The 18,402-nt window shown below is 42.6% G+C and overlaps 2 protein-coding genes and 2 long non-coding RNA genes across 5 annotated transcripts in view; 2 read left to right on the top strand and 2 right to left on the bottom strand.

Annotated features, from left to right (window-relative positions):
- The window catches only part of LOC146650428 (uncharacterized), a 387,448-nt gene that overhangs the window by 138,504 nt on the left and 230,542 nt on the right, over nt 1-18,402 (top strand). The gene's annotated exons all lie outside the window — the stretch shown is intronic.
- The window catches only part of LOC146650432 (protein NLRC3-like), a 241,341-nt gene that overhangs the window by 126,164 nt on the left and 96,775 nt on the right, over nt 1-18,402 (bottom strand). The gene's annotated exons all lie outside the window — the stretch shown is intronic.
- LOC146650434 (uncharacterized) overlaps nt 1-18,402 on the bottom strand; it is a 95,112-nt gene that overhangs the window by 29,110 nt on the left and 47,600 nt on the right. Inside the window, exon 1 of one of the 2 annotated variants that reach the window (XM_085385488.1) lies at nt 8,809-9,194. The exons of the other annotated variant lie outside the window; for it this stretch is intronic. The gene's annotated coding sequence lies outside the window, so the exon portion shown is untranslated. Of the gene's footprint in view, nt 1-8,808; nt 9,195-18,402 lie in introns of those variants that run through there. 2 annotated transcript variants of the gene reach the window in all.
- LOC146650437 (uncharacterized) lies at nt 3,666-4,741 on the top strand. The gene is made up of 3 exons (XR_014908015.1): nt 3,666-3,795; nt 4,410-4,472; nt 4,603-4,741. It is a non-coding gene; the product is annotated as an uncharacterized LOC146650437 (long non-coding RNA).

Here is an 18,402-nt window from a genome sequence, read left to right as displayed (position 1 = left end):
TGTAGTTTGTTTTCGTTGTGGTGACTTTATGCAGTCGCTTAGAATAACTCGTACAGCGTAACTAGCATGACGGAGTTTATATACTGCTGGGCGGGTGCTATGAAGTTACTGATAGTAAATTTTATTTTATGCTTAAGGTTAGTTTCTCAAACTTCTCAAAGTCTTAACAAATTGTGCCAATCCTTACATGTTGCACCAGCTGATTTATCATCAAAAGTGGAGAAGTCTGTGACAGAGGAGACAGAAGAGCAGCAGAGAGAGATGGAAGAGCAAGAGAGAGAGATGGAAGAGCAAGAGAGAGAGATGGAAGAGCAAGAGAGAGAGAGAGATGGAAGAGCAAGAGAGAGAGAGAGATGGAAGAGCAAGAGAGAGAGAGAGATGGAAGAGCAAGAGAGAGAGATGGAAGAGCAAGAGAGAGAGATGGAAGGGCAAGAGAGAGAGATGGAAGAGCAGGAGAGAGAGAGATGGAAGAGCAAGAGAGAGAGATGGAAGAGCAAGAGAGAGAGATGGAAGAGCAAGAGAGAGAGAGATGGAAGAGCAAGAGAGAGAGAGATGGAAGAGCAAGAGAGAGAGAGATGGAAGAGCAAGAGAGAGAGAGATGGAAGAGCAAGAGAGAGAGATGGAAAAACAGGAGAGAGAGATGGAAGAGCAAGAGAGAGAGATGGAAGAGCAGGAGAGAGAGATGGAAGAGCAGGAGAGAGAGATGGAAGAGCAGGAGAGAGAGATGGAAAAGCAGGAGAGAGAGATGGAAGAGCAGGAGAGAGAGATAGAAGAGCAAGAGAGAGAGATGGAAGAGCAGGAGAGAGAGATGGAAGAGCAGGAGAGAGAGATGGAAGAGCAGGAGAGAGAGATGGAAGAGCAGGAGAGAGAGATGGAGCAAGAGAGAGAGATGGAAGAGCAAGAGAGAGAGATGGAAGAGCAAGAGAGAGGGATGGAAGAGCAGGAGAGAGAGATGGAAGAGCAAGAGAGAGAGATGGAAGAGCAGGAGAGAGAGATGGAAGAGCAAGAGAGAGAGATGGAAGAGCAAGAGAGAGAGATGGAAGAGCAAGAGAGAGAGATGGAAGAGCAGGAGAGTGAGATGGAAGAGCAAGAGAGAGAGAGATGGAAGAGCAGGAGAGTGAGAGCCAGGGCATCGATTACTTTGCTCGCCCTGAACCTGCCATATTACAGGCCTTCTTAGATTACCACCCACAGCAGAACAGTAGCAGTGCAGTTGTGATGAGGGTGTTCAGCTGTAAAGATGGCACCAACAGGAAGTGGCTTACTTATTGCAAAGAACGCCATTTATTGTTCTGCTTTGTGTGTCTGGCATTTGCAAGGCTGACTGACACCAGCACATTTATAACAGGCATGAGTGACTGGCGACATATACATCTGCGCACAGAGGAGCATGAAAAGAGCAATACACACCAGACCTGTGCGGAAGCTTTTTTCTTAAGGTGCTCAAAAGGCAACATCAGGAGCTTGTTTGCTGGCAGTCAGTTGTCAGCTCACAGAGCACAAGTGAAAAAGAGACGGCAAGTTTTAGAGCGTATAGTGGATGTGATCAAAGTACTTGGGAAGAGGGGACTCAGCTATAGGCATGTGGAGAATGAGGCTGCATACACTTTAGGTGATAACACCATCGATCATGGTAACTTTCTGGAACTGATTGTGTTATTAGGCAAGTATGATATGTGCCTTGGAGAACATTTGAATGACTGCATTGAAAAAAGCAAGAAGTTGCATCAGACCAGTGGATCAAGAGGTAGAGGATCTCTCATCACCCTACTCTCCAAAACAACTGTCAACTCAGTGATTGATGCACTTGGCCATCTCCTTCAAGAGAGCATCGCCAGTGATGTCCAGAAAGCTGGGATGTTTTCTGTTCAGCTAGACACAACCCAAGACATCACAGGTTATGATCAGTGTTCAGTAATCATCAGGTATGTTACTGAGTCTGTGCAGGAGAGGCTTGTCTCCATAGTGAGGTGCGAAGCATCCACGGGGCAGTACTTTGTAAACTTGCTTTCCGGAGTTTTAGAGCATCTGAATCTAGACAAGGCCATGTGCACTGGGAATGCAACAGATGGTGCTTCAAATATGCAGGGCCAGTACAAAGGCTTTTCAGCACTTATGACTGCCCAGTCTCCAACTCATGTGCATGTGTGGTGCTATGCACACATACTTAATCTTGTGATTGCTGACACAACACAAAGTGTCATTGAAAGTGGATCACTCTTTAATTTACTTAATGACATAGCTGTGTTCATCAAGGAGTCCCATCACAGGGTTAATCTGTGGGAGAAACAAACCGAAAACACAAGACACAGACGCCTCAGTCCAATAGGTGAGACACGGTGGTGGGCCAAGCATGATGCCCTCCAGAAAATCTTTGGACATTTTGGAAAACCAGATGATGGCCTCTTCGTTGATGTAGTGCTGACGATGGAAGCCATTGAAAAGAGGGAAAAAGAAAAGCCAGCTGTTTGTGCCAAAGCACGAGGCTTTAAAGAGTGTCTCTTGAAGCATGAAACTGTGTTAACAGCACAGATATTTCTTAGAGTGTTTGAGCAACAACTCCTCTGTCAAAGTACCTCCAGTCAAAGGGGATGGACATTCTCTCTGCCCATCATATGGTGACTGCCACACAAGATGGCCTCAAAAGTATTGCCAGGGACTTTCCAACTGTGAAGACAGCTGCAGACACATTTGTGAAACAGACAAATCAAAAACTAGAGGAGAGGGTGAACAACACAGACATGGAAGTGGAGGCTGAACTACCTAAAAAGAGAGCCAAAAGGAGAAAAGGCATGGCCGGAGAGATGCCTGAAGATGAGTTGCAAATCAATGCTGAGAAATCATATGAGGTGAAAGTGCACAACATCATCCTGGACACAGTTATTGAAGCAATCCACAGACGATTTGTCATACATGGCCCTCTTCTTGCCGATTTGGCATGGTTGGACCCCAGGAAGTTTAGCCAGGTCAGAACAGTTTCTCTTCCAAGTAATGCATTTCAGAACCTCAGCGCCTGTCTACTTAAATTTGACAGCAGGGCTACAGTTAATAACCTTCAGTCAGAACTGAAACGTTTTGCTGAACAGTGGGAAAGGCTTAAGACATCACATGTAGATGAGTACACGACCAGAACAGCAAAGGACAGATCTGAAGAATGGGACGAAGAAAGTGAAATTGTGACCGAAAGCTGTGGTTCTTGCAAAAATTGCCCACTGTGCTGCTATCAAATACTCAGGTGGTTCAACATGCTGTCTGATGCCTATCGTCTCCTTGGGCTGGCATACAAGTACCTGCTGACCCTCTCCCTCACTCAGGTTGCCTGTGAAAGAACGTTCTCTACACTCAAGTTCATTAAAAGCAGACTCCGAAGCAGCCTGTCTGCAAACAAGTTGGAGATGTTTATGCTGATGGCCACTGAAAAGGACATTCTCATGTCATTGGACTCTGACATGGTCATTGACAGGGTAGCTGAGAAGAGTGACCTGCTGAGAAAGCTCCTTTTGTAACCTGGTGAGGTGAAATAAAAACGAGCAAAACATTCCTAATTATCTATTGTTAATATTAAATTCAGCTTTATTGTTATTGCCTAAATGAATACGTTTAGTATCTACCTTCACTTCAAACAAGTCAAGTGATTGGTAAATGCTTAGAATTTGTCCATCTTAATAGATAGAATAAATATGAGATTGGAGTATTAGGCATTTATAAACATATATTCTTACAGTCTTAATCTGTCATTGTTTCATTTCAGATGCTGTCAGTCATTTTAGGAGGACTGAAGTGTGTTCATTTTAAGTAAGTACTATATGGAATATGATTCAACCATTTTTCTAGAGTAAGCATACCAGTACTGTCATCGTCTGAAAAAATCTATTAAGTACAATTCTTTCTCAACCTTCACTGTCTGTCCTTTCACTTCATAAAGGTTTCCATGTAAATGGCCTGGTAAATGGCCTGTATTTATATAGCACTTTACTAGTCCCTAAGGACCCCAAAGCGCTTTACATATCCAGTCATCCACCCATTCACACACTGGTGATGGCAAGCTTGTAGCCACAGCCACCCTGGGGCGCACTGACAGAGGCGAGGCTGCCGGACACTGGCGCCACCGGGCCCTCTGACCACCACCAGTAGGCAACGGGTGAAGTGTCTTGCCCAAGGACACAACGACCGAGACTGTCCAAGCCGGGGCTCGAACCGGCAACCTTCTGATTACAAGGCGAACTCCCAACTCTTGAGCCACGATCACCCATGTCTTAAGATATGTTCAGTGTTGCTGCTGTGGAAGTGTTGTAGGTGACCTTTTATTGATGAGTGAATAGTCTTTGGTGATACAATTCAATCATAATCTGTCCTTTATAGATTTTAATATTCATCTAATCTTTATTCCTTTCTGTCCTGTTTGTCAGGGTCTGATCATACATTGTTTGTTTAAGAGGTTCGAGACCATTCAACTTTTTAAGTTCATCAACGTAAGTACTAGTGTATATGATTTCTCTAATTCCTTTCTGGAATAAAGATGCCAGTACTGTGATCATCTGAGCAAGTCCATCAATTGCCATTCACAGTTCTTTGACCTTTCACTTGTGTCCTGTTTTTCAGGGTCCCATATAATTTCTTCAGAAGTAAGTACTGTATATGATGCCAGTATTTTCCCATATTTTCTAGATACTGTATTAGTACTGTGTGTAAAATGCCATCAAAAACTCAATTAAGTGTTATTCTTATTCTTCTTTCTCACCTTTCTTTCTCTGTCTCCTTTCATATTTAAAGGTTGCTGTGTTAACAAAATATATTGTGCTACCATGCTGTTTTCTATTGTTTTGGTAAATAAATACTTTATGAAAATATCCCTAAATCTGTCATTTATTAATTTTAATATTAATTAATGATCATGTCTCACCTCTAGTGTTCTTGGTCTTAATTTCAGGTTTCTACCATGTGTTGTAGATAGTTCAGGAGGTTAACTCTACCAAGCAGTCTTTTTGTTTCCGCTATGTACTGTTTAAAATCCCGAATAGGGAGAATGGTGTAGGTTTAACTTTATTAGATTGATACATATATACCAACAAGGCAGTGTAAATCAAAGCAGTTGTTTTCATGCAAAGGCTTGATGGTTTTTCCTATAGCGATTGACAGACCACGTGACTTTGCGCATTGCATGCCGGGAACTCCTGGCAAAACAATCCAAGTACCGCATCAAATACAAGCATTTGCAATTGCAGCACCGCAAAACGTTCATTCTCCGGTTCCAATACCTTCTTGTTTTTTCTTTGCCGCACAAAAAAGGTATGTACAAAACGACGGAGAACAATGCCGGTCCGTACAAAGACAGACTTGACGAAAAGACAAAGAAAAGATACGAGGAAAAATCAAAGGAGTGAAAGGGTCAGACCCTTACGAGCACACAGAGGGACAAAAGACGTTAGCGTGCTGCCCAACTTTCACCATGCTCAGATTTATAATTATACGGTTCTTGGAGTGAGTGCATACACTCATGAAGTTTAGTAACTTCAGCTCACTGCAACAAGCCCAGGTACAGTTTACCGACGGATGGGTACAGGACCTTGAAATGCACCGAAAGACCATCGTACGAACAAAGGTACGTTTACCTTTGTTCGTCTCACAAATCGTCTTCATAAATACACATTCGTTAACCGTGTATTAATATAACCTTTGAGCTCAACGGTAATTAATTAGTAGTTGAAAAATAATTGTAATATTTGAGCCATTTCTGCTGTCCAACTACTTCTTAAAAAATACATTTTTAATGTTAATTAGATTTTTTTTACGGCATAAATAAAGGTTATATAAAAGTCACTGCCACAGACTGATTGCGGCTTCTACCTTGTTACACTAATGTTGTTTGTAGCTCAGTATGACTTTGTGTCATCCATGAGGGATGCATTTGACATATGTTTCACATATTATAGCCCAACAAGTTACTTATAGCAATTTAAATACGAGCAATCAGTTTCTTTGCAAATACCGGAAATCAGTTTTTGGCAGACAATCACTTTTTGGCACAACACCGGCTATTGCAGTTAATAATACAGCAGCTTCTTGCCATTTTTTGTGTTTCTTTTTATCGCTGTGTAACTGAGTTCAATTGACACCCTGCATGCACTAGTACCGCTTGCCAAAAGTTCCCAGAATCCTTTGCGGTTTTATCCATGAATGACGTCACATTTTTGGTGGGCCGGTCTCCAGTCAAAATGCCCGGGCCGATTTTTTGTCCCAGTCCAGCCCTGCCTGCCCTCCAGCACTATCCACAGCAACCCCTCAACAGCAACATTGTACCCATCAGGTAAAGCATCGGCTACGTTTGCTTTGTCTTGTTGCCCATATTAGATTCTTGATGAAAGTGTGTTGTTGTTATTCAGCCTGGTTCAATGTGCCCCTTTTTAACTTTGAGCACCCGCCCCTTTAAACCTCTCTGCACGGCCCTGCCTAACAGACCTACACCTTAGTTCACAGATTCACTTTGTCTAAGGTTGATTTCTGGGATTTCACACAACCCAGGATTCAGATCGTGAATCCATGATGGGCTTGGATTTACATCATTATAAATGAAATGTGCTCTACTTGGAAGCAGCCGGCCCCGCCCCTTTTGACGGGTTGTGTGAGACTTTAAATCATCAAACTGTAAATTATAAATTTAAATTGTTATTGATCCTTTACCCCGAGTCCTAAAGTGTAGATTTATTTTCTTACTCTTCTTATATTTATTGTTTGTTTACTTGCACCGCTGTAACTGCAGCCTCGTCGTCTCGTCTCTCGTCTCTGCTGGACTGTCTGTAGCGGAGATGACAATAAAGTTTACTTTACCTGTACTAAACTGGTTCAAAACATACTTAGAAAACAGGAAATACTTTGTATCAATAGGTAACTTCACATCTGAGCAGACAAGTATCACATGTGGAGTTCCCCAAGGTTCCATCTTGGGACCCCCTCTGTTTAACATTTACATGCTCCCACTGGCACAGATTATAAAGAACAACAAAATAAACTACCACAGCTATGCAGATGACACACAAATATATATCACAATGTCACCAGGAGACCGAGGCCCTGTACAGGCTCTTGGTAAATGCATTGAGGAAATTAATGACTGGTTGTGCCACAATTTTCTCCAACTAAACAAAAACAAAACTGAAGTAATAGTCTTTGGCGCCAAAGAAAAACGATTACAGGTCACCAGAGAACTTCAATCTATACATCTAAAAACCACAAACCAGGCGAGAAATTTGGGTGTAGTGATGGATGCAGACCTAAACTTAGAAAAACACATTAAGACAATAACAAAATCAGCTTACTATCACCTCAAGAATATTTCAAGGATTAAAGATCTGATGTCTCAACAGGACCTGGAAAAACTAGTCCATGCATTCATTTTTAGTAGGCTTGATTACTGTAACAGCATCTTTACAGGTCTACCTAAAAAATCAGTCAGACAACTACAGCTCATTCAGAACTCTGCTGCTCGAGTCCTCACTAAGACCAAAAAAGTGGACCACATCAGTCCAGCTCTGAGGTCTTTACACTGGCTGCCTGTCCGTCAGAGGATAGACTTTAAAGTTCTGATGCTGGCCTATAAAGCTCTGAATGGTTTAGGACCAAAATACATCAGTGACCTCCTGACCCAGTATGAACCTTCCAGATCCCTCAGGTCATCTGGATCCGGTCTTTTATCAGTTCCCAGAGTCAGAACCAGACACGGAGAAGCTGCATTCAGCTTTTATGCTCCTTATATCTGGAACAAACTCCCAGAAAGCCTCAGATCAGCTGAAACACTCAGTTTATTTAAATCCAGGTTGAAGACTCACCTATTCTCAGCTGCATTTGAATAAAGCACCAAATCCACACTTTTAAGCTTAAATTTCAAAACTTACACTAACTACTGATCTTATCTATTTCTGATTTTATCTGTTTTGATTTTATATACTGTTTTGTTTGTTTGTTTGTTTGTTTGTTAAGTGGGTTTAGAGCTCTGGGTAGCTCCCCAGCTGGGTCTAGACTGGGTCTAGAGAGTATTTTAAATTCAGGGAATTTAAAATAGAAAGTAGCTCGTCCACAGAAGGACTGGTAGCTCCCCTTACGATAAGGGTTCAGATCGCGCGAACAGGTGTGAAATGTGTGTGTTTAGTTAATTTGTTTGTTTGTTTTAATCAATTTTAAATCATGCTTTTTATTTGTTTTTGTTTCTAATGTCTCTGTAAAGCACTTTGAATCACCTTGTTGTTGAATTGTGCTATACAAATAAATTTGCCTTGCCTTGCCTTACTTTGACTTCAGCAGCGCGCAGGGGCACCGAGGGCTCTCGCGCTCACTTTATAGAATGTAGAAAAAACATGGGTGCAGATTATAAGTCTGTATCATAATATCTGTTTGTTGTTTTTATTTTGTTTTGCGAGTTGGTTATTAGATGCCGCTCCAGCCAGCCAGAGACTCCCCGCCGCCCCGCCCTCTCCTCCCTGTGCCGCCAGCAGCAGGCGCACCTCGCAAACGGAGGGCGCCCTTACTCCCAGCAAATGGCTGATAGAAAACCGATCGGTGCCTACGAATTTCCCAATATGCGCTGGCATGACGTCGGGGAAGCATGGGTACGACCGATTATTTTATTTTTTTCTTGCCCGTGATGCCCCCCCACCACGATGCATTCTATTGGTTTGCACACTTACACACACCCAGCTGTGGTTTCCTGTTTTGCTGGACTCTGGAGAGCCCCGCCTTTAACGCTCTTCTCTCACAGAGAGCAACAGAAAACTTGGAAAAACTCCAGATTGACTGAACTCAGTTCAAAGTTACCTTGACACCTTTAGATGTGAGACGTAGTGATGGTCCGCTTGAAGCTGACGCTCCGGTGCGTGTGTCAGAAAGATCAACGCGCTGCTTCAGAAGCACCGTGTCGAGGCTTGATTCGTTTGGCCAGAGTCACGTGATCAGTGACGTCTGAAGCTTCGTTTAGAACGTACCTTTTTTTAAATCGAACTTTATTGAAACACAATGAGTATACAACATACAAACAGATGAAGTTTACAAAAGAACAGAACATGAACATACAGAACCAGGAGTAAAAAAATGATGATATGAGTAGGCGAAAAAAATCAACATATAAATATTGTTCTGAGAGGCTTTTTGTTGGTTGAGTCTGAAATTGATTGTATGTACAATTCATATCCTTATAAAACGGCAGAAATATGGTGTTTTATTAATAAACTTACATTTGTGGATATAAAATAGCTAAAAGTATTAACAAATTTTTTATAAAAAACATTTATCATTCTTCCTGGGGAACTTAAAGAAAAAGAATAAAACATTTTCCCATCGTAAAGAAAACTCCCTTAAAATATGGACAATAACAAAACTGCTAAATTCTTCCAGAATCTCTGTGTAGAGGAACCAAAAGAGATGTGCCACAGTTTCTGGATGATCCCCACAGAAAGTTCAATTAGTATTTATGTCTCTTTTAAATGTTACCATATAGTGACTGGCTGGGTAACATTTATGAAGAATTTTATATGAGATTTCCTTCACCTTGTTCACAATTAGATATTTATGGGATCATCCAGACTGTCTTCCAGGTGATATCTGGAACATGTCGGTTCCAGTAAGATGTTCTATATATGGGAGAGACATGATATCTTCTTGGAATAAACTACGTATTCTCTTATTGCTGTTACCAAGTTCCTGTGAAAAGCAGATTTTTCCCACTGCTGACTCAGCTGGATCAGGGAGAGTGACTGAGGCAGATATTGAGCTGTCAGTGTTTTTATATAACATTAAAGTCCCTGAGGGTATGGCACCAAGCACCATTGAGAATTCCCCAACACTGACGGGAAAATTATATAGTGTAAGGAATTCATTGTAAGTAAGTAGTAATCCCTCGTTAAATTTTAAAACTTAGTAGCGGCCGCCATTGTTGGCAGCTGAAATTTGGCTGGGCCGCGCTATGAATTCTGGGATATGGTGGGCCACGAAGGACACACCCGACCCATCCTTCAAACTCGGGGGAATGAAGGACGCATTTGAAGGAGTCGAGGAATCGGGACAGCCTTCGTCGCCTGGCTGTGACGTCATCGGCCTTCAAATGCGGCCTCCGGAGGATGCAGCCGACGTTTTGGGACACAGCTTGTGTGTCTTTGTTGGTCATGTGACCTCCCAGGGACTACACATGGAAACGAGCAGTTTAGCTCAAATCTGGCAGGTTTCCATCGTCTGTTTTTGTCCTGATGTCCATGAACATGAACACTGTCCCTGTCAAACACGTCCAGATAATCTGATCCAGTGTTGTTCTTCTTCTGTGGTGTTTGTGATGGAGCTGCTGATCCTGATGTCCTCCACCAAGGGGGCAGCAAATTCAGCTGACTGTCATCATTTATTAAAAAGATGTAACAATGTGACATAATGCAATATAATAGTGTCAGTTACACATTGTGGGTTGCACTGTGGCCAGAATGGACATTACCTCCTGCCTAATGGAAGCTGTCAGCCATCCTGCAACCATGAATTAGATAAGCAGAAGTGAAGGGATTGTTAACAACAATTTAATAATAAAATGTAATGTGATAGTTGCACTTTATTAGCTCCCCACAATCGTATGAATAATAACCATGAATGCACTGCATGCTCATAGCAAGTTCTTTAGGTTTAAAGTGAGATCCTGCTTTAAAGGGCGCTTCATCTGCTGGGAATGACATGTTTCTTGTAGTATGTAAGGCTCAGCCCATCTTACTGGGACTTACTTTTGTAGATCCACATGCTCTAAACCTGGTGCTCCATGATTGGTGCAGAAGCTTTAAGCTACTATTAACAAATAATGACCATGGACTTAGTTGTTACTACAATAACTTATCATTGAGCAACTTCTATATTTAACTTTACTAGTAAAACTATGCAAGTAGAATTGAATGGGGCACAGTGAGCTGAGCACAGGCCCACTCTGTGACACTCAGAGGTTTGTGGATATCATACTGAGAGTATTGGACACAGTGCAGCCAGCTTGCAGCCACTTTCCCACCACTTTCCCACCAATGTTTACATGAGACTCAGCCACACTAATGTTCCTGGGCAGACATGTGGTGCAGCATGGCTGATGGCACTGTACCTGCAGCTGTCATGGACAAGAACCACTCAATACCTCACCCAAGCCAAGCCTGTGCTGATGTTGTGATCTGAGACCGAGACACTAACCCAGGATCATGATATGATGTTGTGAGAGTTTCACTAAGAATTAGCTCTGATTACAAGATTTCAATCTATCGTAACTCTAATTTGTATTTACTTCAGTTTGTTCATCTTGGAGCTGTGTGCAGCTGAGGACAGTCTTATTATTACCAGGTGAGGATATGTAACAGCCACAGTCTGTAGAGATGATGTCACCATGGAGTGGTGATGTCACTGGAGCTGCCAATATGTGCTCCAGCCAAAGCTACACCAGAGGGTTGTGCTGTGTAACAGGTTGGTGCAGGTGGTGTTATCTACATTTGAACATTAGGCAACAGTCTCATGAAGACACTTTCTATTGTTCACTAAAGACCAACAATAACAGAGACAAAGGGAGAGCAGCAGAACTAGTGCTAACAATTAGCACTGCTAGCCTGCCCACCAACACCAGCTAATGTTCTAAAAACGATGATCAATGATTTTGCTGTAACGGCTCCAGCTGTCTGTGTCAGGGACACGTTGGAGATGAAGTGAGTGATCCAGTGACAAAGGTTTGGAAACCTGCAGTCAGCTGAGACTAAAGGAGTCACCTGACCGAGAGACCAAATGTTTCACTGAGAACGTCCAGATGAACAGAATCAACCTTTGGGATAATCTGTTCCACACATCCATGTTTCACTTACTGCATTATATTTCCTCATTGCTGTGCACACAGGCCTGTGGCTTATAACCAACTCCAAGTTCAGACTCAGAGGCTGCTGAAGCTGTTTTCTGGAACAGAGACGTGTTGGATATAAAACCAACTCTTCTTTATGTGTCAGCACTGAGGAAAGGAGCAGCTTCGTTTCTAAGTGTATGAAGGACTGTAGCAGTGTGTGTGTGAGCTTTATTTCACAGACAGAACCATGTCAAAAACACAACTTCAGGTAAAAACAATACAAAATCAAAGAGTCTGATCAGAAGGATTAAACAGAGGAGTGTGGGACTGTTTTTAACAGACAGCAGGTTAAGCCAGGCTGGAGGAGTAAACTGAGCCTCGGTGTGAGCAGCAGTGTGTTTGACAGGAAGCTGAGATAAACAGTCTGGAGCCCATTTAGTGCTTCATATGAAAGTGTGAGGATTTGAAAGCAAATCTAAAATCAAGCAGGAGTCAGTGTGAGAATGATTTGTGCTTTTCCTCAGTCAGATGCTGGGAGTTTCAGTTCATCCATGTTCAGCGTGCTGTGCTTTGTGTAACAGGAGAATATGACAGTATAAATCAAGTCTTCATGTCACTGAAAGCCTCCACAGTCTGCTATGGAGGTGCATCAGTTTGGATTTACAAGAAGAACATTTCTTAAACCTGCCACCAGATGGCGCTCCAACAGAAGGGATGTCCACAGTGTAACACAGACACACACATACTGTGTGAATGTGTGAGTGAATGGGCTTTCAACACAAGGCTTCTGCTGCTACCTTTAATGACATAATTAGCTAACAAGAACAAACTGTTAATTACCACCAAAGAACGGCTCCAGATTTTAGCTGCTGACCATTTTGTGAAACGTTGATTACATCAGCTTATTGTTGATTTTTCAACCTTAATATCAGCTGCTTTAAAGGAGCCTCGTTCTCTGGCAGTAACACTTTTCTTCACTAGATGCAGTGCAGGCACAGTCTGTGTTTCTAAACTACACACTAATGTTCATTGTTGTGCAGCTAAATCCTCCCTCTGGATGGGAAGAATCCCTGTCAGGCTTCAAACACCTGGCTTGGTGTTCTGGAGCTAATGTGTCACCTGTGAGGACTCTGAGATGAACACACAGCAGACACTTCAGTTCTCCGTCTGTGTGTCCTCAGTTTCCCAGCATGCCTTGGCTGTGGTGGTGGAGGTGAATGAGGGGGAACATGCTGCTCTGTCAGCACTCAGGTTTCATACCTGGTGATCTCAGAGGACAAAGCGGTGTTACAGCAGCGCACGTTGATGAGACCTGATGCTCTGAACAGTTCAGACTTCAGCCTCACTCTGAGAAAACAAACGACTGACTGTCAGCAGCAACTACACCTGCTCCATCAGTGACGGAGAGAAGAACTGAGACTGAGAGACATACAGCTGCAGGTCAAAGGTCAGAAACGCTCGCTCTTTGTACAGGTCAGGAGTTAGTACTGCAGAGGTCAGAGGTCAGCTTGCTGACAAACCATTTGAAACAGTTTGGAGCTAAAAGCACAACAGCAGAGGAAAGAAGAGACACTGCAGAGATGATGCAAAATATTGTGTTTTGTTCTCAGCTGTCAAAAAGTGTAACACACGTGTTCCAGCACAGCCTTTGTGTACTTTCACTTCTCCATACTGTCCATTGGAAATCCTGTTTGTTACTTTTTGATTTCAGTCCATGTGTCCAAAGCAAACTTCTGTCCCACACTTTCTCTGCTGACTCTTCACCGATGCTCAGATGATCTCAGATGATTTCACCAGAACTCATCAAAATTCGGGCTCCACAGAAACCCAGACGTCACTAAACAAGCGTAACAAGCAAAGTGAAAACTGGTCGTTCAGCTTTATTGACCAAAGATAAGCTCACATGTCACCTCATGACACAGACACTTATTTCCACAGCATGCACGAGGACTGACAATAAGTGTCTATAAAGCCACTTCTATCTGCCACACCTGTGCTTCTGTCATGGTTGCTCTCCTCTCACTCTGTCATTTATCCACAGTCTGCCTCCCTCTGCTCCGTCAGCTGACGTCCTCTCTACACCACCTGCTGTGTTTTATCCTGCAAAAACACATTTAAGAAGCGTTGCACCGAGTAACGGGAGGAACTGGTGTAAAATACATTTAAAGGAGGTGGTGCTGAGTGCTGTGACTGGGGTCCCACCACTGACATCACGGGTGGAGGACATGTTGGAAAACTGCTACAAAGTGCTGTGCAGCCAGCAGAGCTTACAGTCTGTCCTGTGTGTCATACAGGCTCTCACACTTAGTGTTTCTGTGACACATTGAAGAGAAGTTTGTGTTGTTCACAGTTGTGCTTGTACTGAGTGACAGCTGACATGACCTAACAGGAATAATGTGTCTGTGCTGAATGAGAAGTAACACACAATGAAGTCTTGATGCATCTCAATCATCCAGGAAAGTGAGTCTGTTGCTTCTGTTCATCTGGACGCAGCGTTTTGTGGGAGAAACGTGTCGTCATCATCAGGTGACGTCTTCAGTCTCAGCTGCAGGTTTCAGTCTTACAAACAGGACATTTGCATAAAGACTGAAAGCAGCTGCAGGAACGATGGGCTGGGAGCTCCGTTCCTTCATCTTAATTATGCAGATTCTCAGGACCATTGATCAACAACCACTGATCCATGTCCATGAGTCCCATTCACAGAGATGTGGGAATGGCTGCAGTCACAGCATGTAAGATGGAAATAAATGAGAAGTATTTAGCTGAAGTGGATTTGATTTATGTTACTTCTTTTTTAACTTGTAGTTCTACATTGGAAGATTATTGTGATATTGAAATAGAAAAATACATTTATATTCTATTATTTTCTCAAAATAAGCGTCACACTCGTGGAAGCCGGTGTAGCCGCCGAAACGCCTGCATTTATGGAGACTTTCAGCCCCAGGTAGGCCAGTTATGGATCTTCGGATCCACATTATGTCAGCAGCTCCACCGTGAACTGTGTTCAAACAAACACGCTCACGCCTCACAGACGACAGCTTACAGTCCTGTAGAGATAAAGTGACTTCGTACAGCCCCGTCTTCAGTCTTGTGGAGATGATCTCGATGCTTTGGTGGATGTTACTAGCTCCTGTGCAGTATTTTGTAAAGACATGATTACACCCCGTAAGCGCGTTAAAATTTACGCTAACAATAAGCCATGGGTCACTAAAAGTGTCAAATCCTGTTTAAGGAAAAAGAGACAGGCCTTTAAAGAGGGGCTGTTACCGATTTTCAGACAGCTACCAAGGAAATGAAAATCGAGATCTTGAAAGCAAAACAGACAAAAACCTTCTTGAAAGCAAATTTGCTGCAAAAACTTTTGGGTCTGCCTGGACTTGTATGAAAACCATAGCAGGGTTTCAAAATCCCCAGAGCAGCAGTCAGGTCATTTTAGATGTTTTAATTCAGACAGAGATTTTCAAATGCTTTAAACATGTTTTCTGCTCGTTTTAGTTCTTCTGATTTCAGCGAGGATATTTGGGAACTGAAACAGAAACTGAGAGATACTCAGCACTTTATCATTGAACTCAGCGATGTTAAAAAGGCCTTTCATACAGTCAATGTGAACAAGAGCCAGGTCCTGATAATATTAGTGGCCGCCTAATTAAATCTTGTGCTGATGAACTCAGGCCTATATTTCAGGTTATTATTAACAAATCCTTGCAAACACAACATGTGCCCTCTCTTTGCAAAGAAGCAGTCGTGGTTCCTGTCCCTAAATCTAAACGACTTCAGGCCTGTTGCCTCACTTCAGTTGTCATGAAAGTCTTTGAAAAAATCCTCAGAAATGTGATTATGAAGAGACTGAAGGTCAGCTGGATCCAATGCAGTTTGCATACAGGCCCAACAGAGGAGTGGAGGACGCACTTTTGACTTTACTAAATCTGATTCTTAAACATGTAGAGAGTAAAGGGACTTTTGCAAGACTTCTTTTCATTGATTTTTCTTCGGCTTTTAATACAACACAGCCCCATATTTTAATTAAAAGACTTTTAGAACAGTTTGAAATCAGGAAAAACCTGCTGGGCTGGATTTTAGATTTTCTAACTGACAGGTCACAAAGAGTGAGAATAAATGGGGTTCTGTCTGACCCAGTGTTCTCCTCCACAGGTTCTCCTCAAGGCTGCGTCCTATCGCCCTTATTATTCACTCTCTATACAAACATGTGTCAGGGCAGACATGAAAACAGGGTCATTATTAAATATGCAGATGACTCTGTTATTGTCAGCTTACTGAAAGAGGGTGAAACTAACCACGGCCCAGTCATTGATGACTTTGTTCAGTGGTGGGAGGAGTCTTATCTCCAGCTGAACATATCTAAAACAAAAGACATGGTTGTTGATTTTAGGAAACAACAAAATGGGCACGGAGTCACTTTAATTAAAGGTCAGAAAATAGAGCAAGTACAATCATATAAATATCTTGGGACCATAATCAATGAAAAACTGAACTTTGATCAAAATTGCAAATCAGTTTGTAAAAAGTGTCACCAGCACCTTTATTGCCTTAGGAAACTTGTTCATTTCCACATTGACCAAAAAATGTTAACTTTGTTTTATCGTTCTTTTATTGAGTCTGTTTTATCCTTTTGTTTGGTGGCATGGTTCGGTCAGACCTCTGTCACAGAGAAAAACTCTCTGAATCAGATAGTGAGATGGTCCAGTCGTCTGATAGGTGAGCCACAGTCTTGTTTAGCCTCCCTGTACTCTGAGCAGGTACAGAGGATGGCTTTATCAATCCTTAAAAATGGTTCCCATCCTCTAAGGGGTGAATTTCAGCTTCTTCCCTCAGGACGGAGGTTTCTATTTCCGAGATGCAGGACAAAGCGTTATAAAAACAGCTTTGTCCCCGTTGCTGTCACTGAATTAAATAAGAACTGTTTTTGATTCGAAATATTAAAGTATGTGTCACAGTGAGTTTTATATATTTACTAGGTATGTGTGTTTTTAAAGGGATGTCAAATGCTGTCATTTTTCTGTAAAGCAAATTTACCTTGCCTTTGGGTATAAATAAAGTTACCTTACCTGCAGACGCTGTGCGCAGAGGTTCAGGAGCAGAAGTCCCGTTGTAAACATATCACGGCAGACCCGACGATGTTTGCATGAATGCGCTTTTTTTAAAAGTCAGGTCAAGGCTCCAAAAGCCCAAAGGCGATATAACAGTTTGTGTTTGCTACATGGATCATTGTAGTTCAGCTTTCCTTTGTTATATTTCTTTAAGAGCTCAAAATGTGTTCATTACATAAATCAAATGTAATTTTCTCTGTAGCACTTCATGGATTTCATAAGCAACACACTGTAGTTGTTCACACAAAGCATAAAGGTAAAAACAATATACACAGTGTTATCTTCATTTTAGATGTCACAAAGTATTTGCGGCTCCCAGTGTTTTCCCGAACCCTGACCCTTTGCGTGGAAACCGGGTCCAAAAGGCTCTTTGGGTGTTAAAGGTTGCTGACCCCTGCACTAGGCCCAACTGACACATATATTTGATTCCAAATACAAAAAATAATGTGTAACCTGCTGGAAGAATGTAGGAGGTTGAGACAGGATCTCAACACTTGGTGTCTGCAACAAAAGACAACAATATGTGGGCCGATCGTGGCTCAAGAGTTGGCAGCTCGTCTTGTAATCGGAAGGTTGCTGGTTCGAGCCCCGGCTTGGACTGTTGTGTCCTTGGGCAAAAAAGCACTTTGGGGTCCTCAGGGACGAGTAAAGCGCTCTACAAATACAGGCCATGTAATGGCAGAAACATTCTCTAGTGTAAATCCCGACTAGTTCATTAACTACAGATCAGTTTCAGTGAACATTATTCACAGAGGGATCTGAGTTCCTTATACCAGACTCTACAGAAACTGTAACACTGTACAGCTCTGCGACTCAACAATATGACAACAATGTAACACACACTAGAATCATCAAATAAAGCCCCACTAACCACTAGAACTAGAACTAACTAACTAGCACTGGACACTTGCATATTAGAGATTTCTACCACCATAGGAGGCGAGATATCATCCTTGAACCAGAGCATCCAGCCCTCAATTTCGGACATAAAAAGCGACGTGGCCAGGCATGATAACACTTTGACTGAACTGCAGGACTGTGCCTCGAACCACTCTGACACCATCGCCACTCTCCAGGCCACTGTGGAGCGTTTGTCTGCGGAGGTAAAGAAGTTAGATGAGAGATGTGGAGCTCTTGAGGCACTCCAGGAGGAATCATTTAAGAACTGCAGGAATACCAGAAGGCACAGAGGGACCCAAGATGACTGAGTTGGTTCACACCTGTTGGCGGAGGCGCTATCTCTCGAGGAGAAGCCACTCATCGATCGAGCACATAGAGTGAATCGCCAGCGTCCCAAACAAAGTCATCTTCCTCGGCCCATCATCTTGAGATTGCACTACTACCACATTGGTGAGGAAATTCTGCTGAAAGCTGCAGAGAACAAGAACCTGATGTATAAGGGTTTTTAAAATAAACATCCTCCCAGATTTCCCTCCCTCTGTTGGAAACGCAGAGCCGCATTTGCAAATA

Source organism: Rhamphochromis longiceps, linkage group LG16 (assembly GCF_057381845.1).
Source record: "Rhamphochromis longiceps isolate RC_006_pf linkage group LG16, R_longiceps_female_GT1.1, whole genome shotgun sequence".
Taxonomy (NCBI): domain Eukaryota; kingdom Metazoa; phylum Chordata; class Actinopteri; order Cichliformes; family Cichlidae; genus Rhamphochromis; species Rhamphochromis longiceps.
The sequence above is the reverse complement of the archived record's forward strand: the minus strand, read 5'-3'. Positions and strand labels throughout refer to the sequence as shown.